This window comes from Lissotriton helveticus, chromosome 3_1, assembly GCF_964261635.1.
Source record: "Lissotriton helveticus chromosome 3_1, aLisHel1.1, whole genome shotgun sequence".
Classification (NCBI taxonomy): Eukaryota; Metazoa; Chordata; class Amphibia; order Caudata; family Salamandridae; genus Lissotriton; species Lissotriton helveticus.
This window is the reverse complement of record NC_136061.1, coordinates 1,921,850,653-1,921,860,250: the sequence shown is the minus strand read 5'-3', so window position 1 is coordinate 1,921,860,250 and position 9,598 is coordinate 1,921,850,653. Positions and strand designations below refer to the sequence as shown.

The following is a 9,598-nucleotide window of genomic DNA, read 5'->3' as shown; positions in this document are numbered from 1 at the left end:
GAGTTACAAAGGGAATAACTAAACCTGTATAAGGCCAAATAACCATGGGCTTCGTTGTATAGTCAAATGGAAGGGATACATTCTAGAGGTAGACCCAGCTTACAGATATACATATTATTTTAACAACGCATATTTAGCAGAACAACAATGCACATCCTGGGCGAGGTGCTAGGTTTCCTCCCCCAGGATGGGCAGGGGGAAGCTTCGAAGGCATGTCACCTCTCTGAGCTTCTCCAGACCATTTGCTGTACCCAGCAACTGGCACCCACCAGTTCTATCCCCCACTCTGGCGGTAAAAACTATGTCAGGAAGGGAGGGGGGGGCAGCCTGTGCCAAACCCACCCCTCAGGTGGGGGAGACAACGTGAAGCACGACCCCGGGCTCCGGCCATCTTGTAGATGGGGAGCCCTGCCCAATCTCAGCTAGGCTCCTGCCCCACTCCCATAGGAGAGGAGCAGACTAGGGGGTGTTCTCACCCCAGGACAGGGACACATTGGTCCCTGTCCTTGCCCTACCTGTAACACCAGTAAATTCAGTATTTGGGGGCTCCCTGAACCTTCCTTCCTCAGATCCCGATACGAAAAGATCACAGGACGACAACAACTGACTTGGCCCCAGCCCTACCGGCCTGTCGATCCAGGAACCTGCTCCTGCCTAATCCCGGCGACTCCTGCGGACAGCAACCATGGGACAACCGGAGGACCTGCCTGCCTTGACCCTCTTAAAGACTGGGACTCCGATAAGCAGAGGCTCTACTGCAACAACCCACCTGGTGCCAACCAGGAAGCTCCGGACCAGCCCACTCTGCACCCGCCGAGCCCGGGCCGGGCCCAACCGAACCAAGACCACGAGGACGTCCCCCCGTCGACTGGGAGCCGAAGTCCAGTGCCCAAAGACCCTCCTCGGTGAACCAGCTGACGCCTGCAGACTCAGAACCAGGGGCCACCCCAACCGTGACCCGTCGAGGGTAAGCTTTTCCGACACCCGAAGACACCCCTGCACCCGGCGCCCTACAGCTCCCTGTGCCTCCCTTTGGGGTACCTACCTGTGCTCCAAGATCCCAACTTACCTCTCGAACTGCTGGTCGCCCCTGGAGAGTATCCGTCCCCGAGCCTGCAGCCGTTGTTCCTTTTTGACCTTTCCCATTGGATAACATAGAGCACCCGACGGCTCGAGAGCACCCTGCACCCAGCCGCCCGAGTGCCACTGGCTGTGCCACCTTTGTCCTATACTACTCCCCCCCCCCCTCCCCTTACCTGGAGCAAGTGACCAGGAGCCCAGATCCCACAGCTATGTGCCCTGCTAGCCAGCAGCCACCAACCGGAGGCCCCCTGCCTCTCATTGGATAACATTGGGCCTACCTACCTCTTCACCTGGCTGGCCCTACGCTGCTGGGGCGGAACCGACTGTACTCACCTGACCCTGGGGGACCCCAGAGTCTATACCCGGAACCTTAACTTCACCATTCAAGTACTCACCTGGAAACTGGTAATTCACTTACCTGCCATTGGATAACATTGACCCAAAACATTTCTGAGTGTGAAGTTTTGGAAACTGCAAATATTCATATAAAATCAGCCGAAGTCCGAATTCCGAGGTACTCACCTGCAAGCAGGCGAGAAGCCAGTACTGTACCTTGCAGCCCAGTACTGAACGACAAAAGTAATTCTTACCGGGTTTACTAGTAATCTGTATTTTCTCCATAGGAACCCATTGTAAGCTTTTCTGTGAAACTTCTGTGCCTTCTTTTGAAAACTTTAAATATTCTTTAAAAATCATACGAAATACTGAAACACAATTACCTACCTGTTTTGAGTTCAGACCCCAGTGCTGGCCCTAGAAGCCCAGTACTGGATTACAAAAGTAACGCGATCATACTTTATCTGCAACCTGAACTTTCTCCCATTGAATAACATTGCCAGATTGTCATTAAAAGTTTCTAATTGTCAACTTTTAAAACCGCTTTATATTCATGAAAATTCACCACAGTAACTAAAACGTTTTTAGGTCTCGGCTAGAAACGCGCTGAAAGCGGGTTCTCGTCAGAGAACTATAGTCGGCGTCTCAGCAGTCTGAGAACGCCGAAGGGAGACAAGACCTGGCCGCGCGCAGCGTTTCCCCATAGGATAACGTTGTGCGCGCGGCCAGGTCTTCTCTCAACAGCATTGCAGGGCAGACCGGTTCGCGTCGCGCGCCTCTCTGGAATGCAGGGGGAGTCTGCAGAGAGGCGCGCGGCGCTGATAAAAGCTTCGCTTCTATGGTGGGCATCTGCTGCGCACGTGTGCGTCAGAGGCTCTTCTCCCGTGTACAGAGACGTGTTCAGGCATTTTTTTTATTTTTATTGTAGTTCCCAGCCGCTTGAAATGCAGGATGGTTGTCCAACCTACATGTGAATTGTGAGTTGCGAGAGGCCTAACAGAGTTTAGGGAGCATATATCTATGAAACTAGCTCACTCTCTAAACAAAAGAACTAATAGAATGTGCAATTCGATCGAAAAACGACATCTCCCGGCGTGCCGTACTTCAGCTCGCAGGCGCACATATACTGGCTTCAGACGGCAGCTTGGCAGGACACAACGCGCGTGCGCAGAGCCTTTTGCTACACTGGCAGGTTATGAAAGGTTCATGTTGGCAGTACAGTAGTGTATGTACACAGGCTTGACCGTACACTGAAGAGCCATGCAGTTGTCCATGTGCGTCCTCAGGAGGCTTGGCGGGGTGAGTCTGCAAAGCGCGTGCAACGAGAAGAAGCTAGGCACGTGTAGTGGGGCAGTAAAAAGCATCCTAGGTAGTGACGAAGGAGTGAGAGGTAAAGAGTAAGTAGGGATCGACAGTAAGGTTGTCAAGTGGCACCAGCGTCATGCCTGTAAACTTTAGTTACCGCTGATTTGCATGCTGTCGTGTGGTAGTAAACGTAGAATGTTCTAAGCGTTATTGTGTTAAGCGTTATTGCAAGTCTCTTAATGCACCTCGCAGGCGACCAAAAAAGTATTGTGAGCCACTTGGTAGCTAGGGGAAGTCAACATGGTATGTGAGATGGTGGTGTGGGACGTAATACATTGTTGCCCTGACGCTGACTTGTTGGCAAATGATATTTAATTGTGTACTGGCACGAGTTTGTGAACTGACACTGATTTCGGTGAAGTGTGCTCTGACACAGATTTCAGTGAAGTGTGCTCTGACACTGATTTCTTGTAACACAAGTATCTGATTTTGCGGTTGCGCGAACATAATGACTCGTACAAAATCATGGTACGTGGTTACTGGGGAATCACTGACACTTACTCGTAGTATGGATTGTGAGCTCAGCCTGTGCTAGTACATAGTGCTCTACCACTAGCGTGCCTGCACTTTTTCACTTACACGTGAATGATGCCACAGGACATCTAATTGTGCGCTGACACTTCCTGGTGAAAGGACAGCTCAGTGCACGAGGGAAAAGTAGTGGTTTCTTGTGTGGTTGTGTTCTTGGAGCGGAACGATAGTGCACAGGCAGAATGTACAGTTGCACTTATGCACAGACACATGTATGGGCCTACGGGCCGCTGAATGGACGTGATCACATGGATGAATTTCTGCTCTGACATTGTATTTATTTGTGAAGAGTTTTGTAAGGCTCAGCGGGCGGCCATTGTACTTTGGAGCGCTAATTGCTGAAAATGGCCCACGCGCATTTCATTTACTACTGGCAAGTCCAGCATTTGCACAGAGGGGGAGGCTGTGACTTGACATCCTTTTTGTCTTAATGCTCCACCCAGTGTCCACGGAGACACCAAAGAAAACCCTTGTTCTGAGAAAGCCGCGCCTGTGGCAGGTGTCATAACATCTCCACCAACCTCGCTGCCCACACTGAGGGGATACTGAGACCAGGACATCCGAGAGCCGTGGACAGGAGCCGCATAGGGGAAGAGACTGGAGAAAAGGTCGCAGGGGGAGAGAGAGAGACAGAGGTCCATCCCACCACACCCTACAGGGCGCGTCACCTGGATCTAAGGACACGCGTGGAGACAGCACAGAGGGTTAGAGGTCCGCGTGCATCAGGTGTTAGAAAGCTGAGGCAGTGTATCAAAGGCAGAGAGTACCATCGAGAAGCGCATCAGGTGAGTTGGCTGCTTCAATAAACTGTTGGTAAATTGTTTAAGTGGAACTGGGAATTGAAGGGTGTAAATCGATTTGTCATTGGAGGTGTTTTGGTAACAGCTGGTGTAGAGGGCATGTTACTGGAACCATGTCTGGCTAAGGATTTTTCAATTGCGACTTGTCTGAGATCAAATAGTGTAGTTCATGTATTATTGGGAGTTTGTCTTGTACTGGTTGGTATATGGCATGCCTCAATAATTGTCTGCCTGTTGCTATTTGATTTAAAGACGCCTCTACAGCAACTCGACTTATGCTAGATGGGGTGAAGATTTTCTCTGGTATTGTGTCTGATGGTGAAGCAGGTGTATCTTTGGTGGTGCAACTGATTTTATATTGCAGAATGAATTTCTCATCAGCAGTCTCACACAGCTCTGATGATGCACCTCAGGCAGGGGCTCACAGCTGTTATTATTCACACAGCTCTGCTGATGCACCTCAGGCACGGGCTGACAGCTGTTATTATTCACACAGCTCTGATGATGCACCTCAGGCACGGGGTTGACGCAGTTATTATTCACACAGCTCTGATGATGCACCTCAGGTACGGGGCTGACGCAGTTATTATTCACACAGCTCTCATGATGCACCTCAGGCACAGGCTGACAGTTATTATTCACACAGCTCTCATGATGCACCTCAGGTACGGGCTGACGCAGTTATTATTCACACAGCTCTGATGATGCACCTCAGGCAGGTGCTCACAGCTGTTATTATTCACACAACTCTGATGATGCACCTGAGGCACGGGGCTGACGCAGTTATTATTCACACAGATCCGACGATGCACCTCGGGCACGGGCTCACAGCTGTTATTACTCACACAGCTCTGATGATGCACCTCAGGCACGGGCTCACAGCTGTTATTATTCACACAGCTCTGATGCGCTCTCTAATACTCTTTACTAATAACTCTCTCCTACTCACTATCAACTTCTCACTCTACTACTTACTGTGTTTGTGGGTGCTAATGCAATAGGTCTCGCATATGCAAGCGATGAAGCTATTGGCAATGTAAATGACAATGCCATTTATTTATGATTTAAAAAAAAAAATAATCATGAGCAATGCCAATAGCTCTACCTTTAATGCTGCCGAGACCATTGCATTGTAAATGCTTGTTGCTAATCTGGTTTCATCTTAGACCCCAGGACTGAATCTAGGATCTAGCCCTGGAACTACTAAACTAATCTATACTGTAATCAACTGTACTTTTATGGTTACAATCCATTGAGCTCAATGCTTAAGTGTGTCCAGACTTGAGTTGCCCTCAGCAACTCCTGTACCTATTGTGTTCACCAACTTTATTGCTTCCTTGCACAGTAATTACATAAGAGTTCTCATATCTAGCAAAGTATATTTTTATGCCTGTTGGTTCTAAAAATAAAACAACTATATCTTTGGATATAAAAACCATTGGCCTGGAGTTCAGTCTTTGAGTGTGTGAAATCCTTTGCTGACTGAGTGTGTACAACAAATGCTTTGCACTGCCTTACTGCTCGACCATGCTACCACTTTTGAGAGTAAGGTCAGTCCTGACTTTGACCTCTGTTATACCTTTGGTGTTTGTGGACTCTGTACACACTGTACTTCAATATTGTCCAGTATATATAGAGCCACTTTCTCACAGAGGTGAACCATTCTTCAATGCCTTTGAGAGGGTGTTTAGGAGGATGTTGTGGTTGTCCGTGTTGAAAGCAGATGGACTAAGAGGCATGCCTGTCCATCGTCGAGTGATCTGTGGAGATCATCTGAAATGTTAAGAATGGCAGTTTCTGTACTGCATACTTTCCTTAAGCCTGACTAGAGGGCATCATATAAGTTGTATTTTTCAATGTGGGTGTGGAATTTTTATTTGCTTGTTGAGGGAAAGATGATGTTTGCTGCTTGATGATGTTGAAAAATTCTATGGACCTTTCTTTCTACGGCCCCATTGCTGTCGGAAAAGGGTGATTTTTGTCTGAAGGTATGTAATGTATATTTAAGGCTTTTGGCTCAGAAGTTTGAGAGATTGCATTCGGATTGTTGCTGTCTCCAGGTTCTTTCCGCTGAACGAAGAAGACTCCTTTCATAGTTAGTCGTTGTTAAACCAGGATCTGAAATCCGTATTTGTAAAGCGCAAACTACTCACCCTTACAGGTCTGAAGGCGCTGGGGGCCGTCGTGGAAATTAAGTGCGCTGTTGCCCAGAGTCACATGGTGCTTCGCTGATCTGCCACCGTAGCCGGGTATTGAACCGTGAACCCTGTGCTCCGAAGTCAGCTGCTCTGGCCGCTGCACCACACCTCTCCTGGAGGGAATACTTCTTGAGTTACAGCTGTGCGACTGCTCCAGTGAGTTTTGTCATTTTTGTGTTGTAGTGATCGGTGAGGTCGCTGGCGGGGGAGAGATCAGTCGGGGCAGAATTTGGAAGTTGACAAGTATTTCTAAATCTTCATGGGGGATTTTTGGATGTTTCTCACCCAGCACTTAGGACTTCTGGTTTAGAGGCAGGCCTATGGGTGGAAGGTATTGAGTTGAAGAAGTTTTAGATGATAGTCGGTCTAGTCAGATGGAAGGATGGCGTGCAGGGATAGTGTGTCGTGCTTAGAGATGATTGCGTCATGGGTAGAGCTCTTGTTGTGGGGTTGATCTTTGCAGTGCTGGGTTAGAACAAAAGTGTGGTAAGGGTTTGTACTGAGCAACCCTTTGCATTTTTCAGGTGTAGGTTAAGATCACCTAATATAATATCATTATTGTCCTTTAGGGAGGCTAGCGAAATTAGGTCAGCTAGATGTTCGAGGAATCTAGGGTTATTGCCTGGAGGGTGTTAAATGAGATTACATTTAATGGGGGGGGGGCCTTTTGTGGAAAGCTGAACTCCTCTAAGTATTCAAAGAGGAGGGTCAGGTAAAGAACGTTTTTGAGTATAACTGCAATTCCTCCCACCTATTGTTGAGGTGTAGATTAAGAACACCTCATATAGGGCCAGATGTAGGTAGCCCAATACCGGTCTGTAACTGCCAAAATTACCGAATTTCGACCGTTACCGACCGGTATTTAAGTTTTGAGATGTAAGAGGCTGGTTTAAGGATTCGGTAATTTACCTAACGGTAATTTAAGGAATCTGTAAATTACAAAATCCATAAAATACCGATTTGGTAAATTACCGAATCCTTAATGTAGGGAGCACTCAAGTGAGTGCATTTTTCATTTAAGGATTCGTTATTTACCACCAACTACAAGTTGATGGTAAATACCAAATACCTTTTAAAAAGCAATTATTAGCTTTTTTTAAAGTGCCATGTGACAAACATACATGCCCTTAGGGCATGTATGTGTTCCACATGTGCACCCATGCACTATTCAGGGGTGCAACAGGGTGTTGTGACACCCTGCCACCCTTGAAAATGTTCCCCATATTACCGATTCGGTATTTACCGAATCGGTAATAGTGAATGGCTTCCCATTCATTCCTATGGGCCTCCAGGCCCATAGGAATGAATGGGAATTACCGAATCGGTAATACCGAATATTTCCGATTCGGTAAAATGTACTGAATTTTTATCTACATACCATTTACCGATTCTGAAATACCGAATCGGTAAAATTCGGTATTTTAGAATCAGTAAATGTAGATTACCTACATATGGCCCATAGTGTCAGTATCGTACTTTAAGGAGGTTAGCGAAATTAGGTCCACTAGATCTTCGGGGAATCTAAGGTTATCACCAGGTTTGAGATACATGAGATGAGATTTAATGGGGGCTGGGCCTTTTGCGGAATGATTAACTCCTAAGAATTCAAATTAGTGTCAGGTAAAGATCGTTTTTGAGTATAACATCAAGTCCGTGCCCCAAACCAAAGCCTCTAAACGCATGACCATGGCAATCACTGCAGATGATTAAGAAGACCTGTGGGATGAGGAGGTCGCTGTACAGGAATGAGTGGTCTTTTAGCTATGTGTCCATGAGAAAGCTTATGTCGATGTTGTGTTGAAGGATAGTAGCTGCTATTATCAGTGTCATGTCTGACTGCTGATCAGCAGTTCAAGAGCAGGCATTGGGACGAAGGTGGCAAATTCGACATGGTTGACTAGGTTGGATGGTGGTTAGATGCGCGGGTGGCATGGGCGGGGGGCTTTCAAGGTCTTGTTTGAATTGATGACAACCGGGTTCTTATGATGACGTGACTGGTTGGGGTCACTGTATGAGGCATTGCTTAGTTGATCCGCAGCTTGATGTGAGAATCCTGCAGTGTTGTCTTTGGTGTTGGGGTTATGATGCATATGGGAGGTGGATTTGTTGGCGGTGTGGTCTGCGGTGTCAGAATGGGTATGATATGCAGGGCTGGAGTCCAGCATAGATGCAAGGTGTAGGGGGATTGAGTTCTTAGCCCTCGCCTCCAAGAGAAGGGATGACATTTCTTCTAGGATAGTGTTGACTTTTAGTTCTAGGCGGGCTATTGTAAGGAGCAGATGAGAGGTGACTAAGCTTTCGTGGTAGAGAGGTGTGTGTAGAAGCACATTCAAGTCTGGAGTGGAGGCTGGGGAATGACCCGCCCTGTTAAGCTTGGTGAGTTGTGCAGGGGAGGGTATGGGCGATAGTTCTGGATGGCAGTCGATGTAAGACATGGGAAAGGTTCTGTTAGTGTAGTCTTAGTGTCCTGACGTCCTATGTTGTGGGGTGCTGAACGGGGCAAGGTCGGGGGTCAGAGTAATGGGTAGGGGGCTGCTCCTGTGACGGTACAGGTGCGTGGGCCTGTTCTCTGGCTGAGGAGAGGGGATTTTGTTCTCTAGAAAATGGATGGGGGGGGGAGAACGTGCAAGAGTATTGACGTGGTGGTTGGTTCATTGGTGACTGGGATTGGGTGGTGGATGGGCCGGAAGGTGCTAGTGGTGAGGTTGGTCCCCTGCGGAGGGGGGCGGGTCTGGGGCCTGATATCTGTAAAGAGGTTGGTTCTCTGGGAATAGGAGTAGGGACCGACAGCAAGGACTTGCAGAGAGTGGGGAAATGACAGTCAAAGATTGTTACATTTTGCTCAGAGGCTTGGATTAGTCTGTTTCTAGATCCATAAATGGTTATGGACACTTCGCCTCTGAAGGATGGCGATGGGGATATGTCAAGCCTCCATAGGGGACTTTGGTAGTGTTGATTATTTGGATGTGTTGACTGAAGTTTGTTCTCCATTTGGTGGGTTTCTTTGTTTGGAAGTTAAAATCCATCTTGCGATCTACATGGGACGGACTGTAGTAGATGTCTGTTGTTGTTGTTTCAGGGTGATCTGTTGTGCTTGAGTTTTTTTGCAGCAGATTTGGACAGGTTTCCTGTGAATCTGATGCAGAACGAGTTGGGCCGTGACTTTCCATGAGGGTGTTGCTATTAGTCCTTTTTTAGATGTTCTATTGCAGGGTGTGGTCTGACATTCAGGGTGAATTGAGTTCTGCCAGCCGTCAGAAAGGAAGGCTACTGTTATTAATGAAG

The 9,598-nt window shown here is 47.7% G+C and overlaps 1 protein-coding gene across 5 annotated transcripts in view; it reads left to right on the top strand.

Moving 5' to 3' along the window:
- Positions 1 to 9,598, top strand: part of ZFAND6 (zinc finger AN1-type containing 6) — a 126,173-nt gene that overhangs the window by 5,974 nt on the left and 110,601 nt on the right. The window contains exon 2 of one of the 5 annotated variants that reach the window (XM_078682939.1): positions 3,759 to 4,100. The exons of the other annotated variants lie outside the window; for them this stretch is intronic. The gene's annotated coding sequence lies outside the window, so the exon portion shown is untranslated. The remainder of the gene's footprint in view (positions 1 to 3,758; positions 4,101 to 9,598) is intronic. 5 annotated transcript variants of the gene reach the window in all.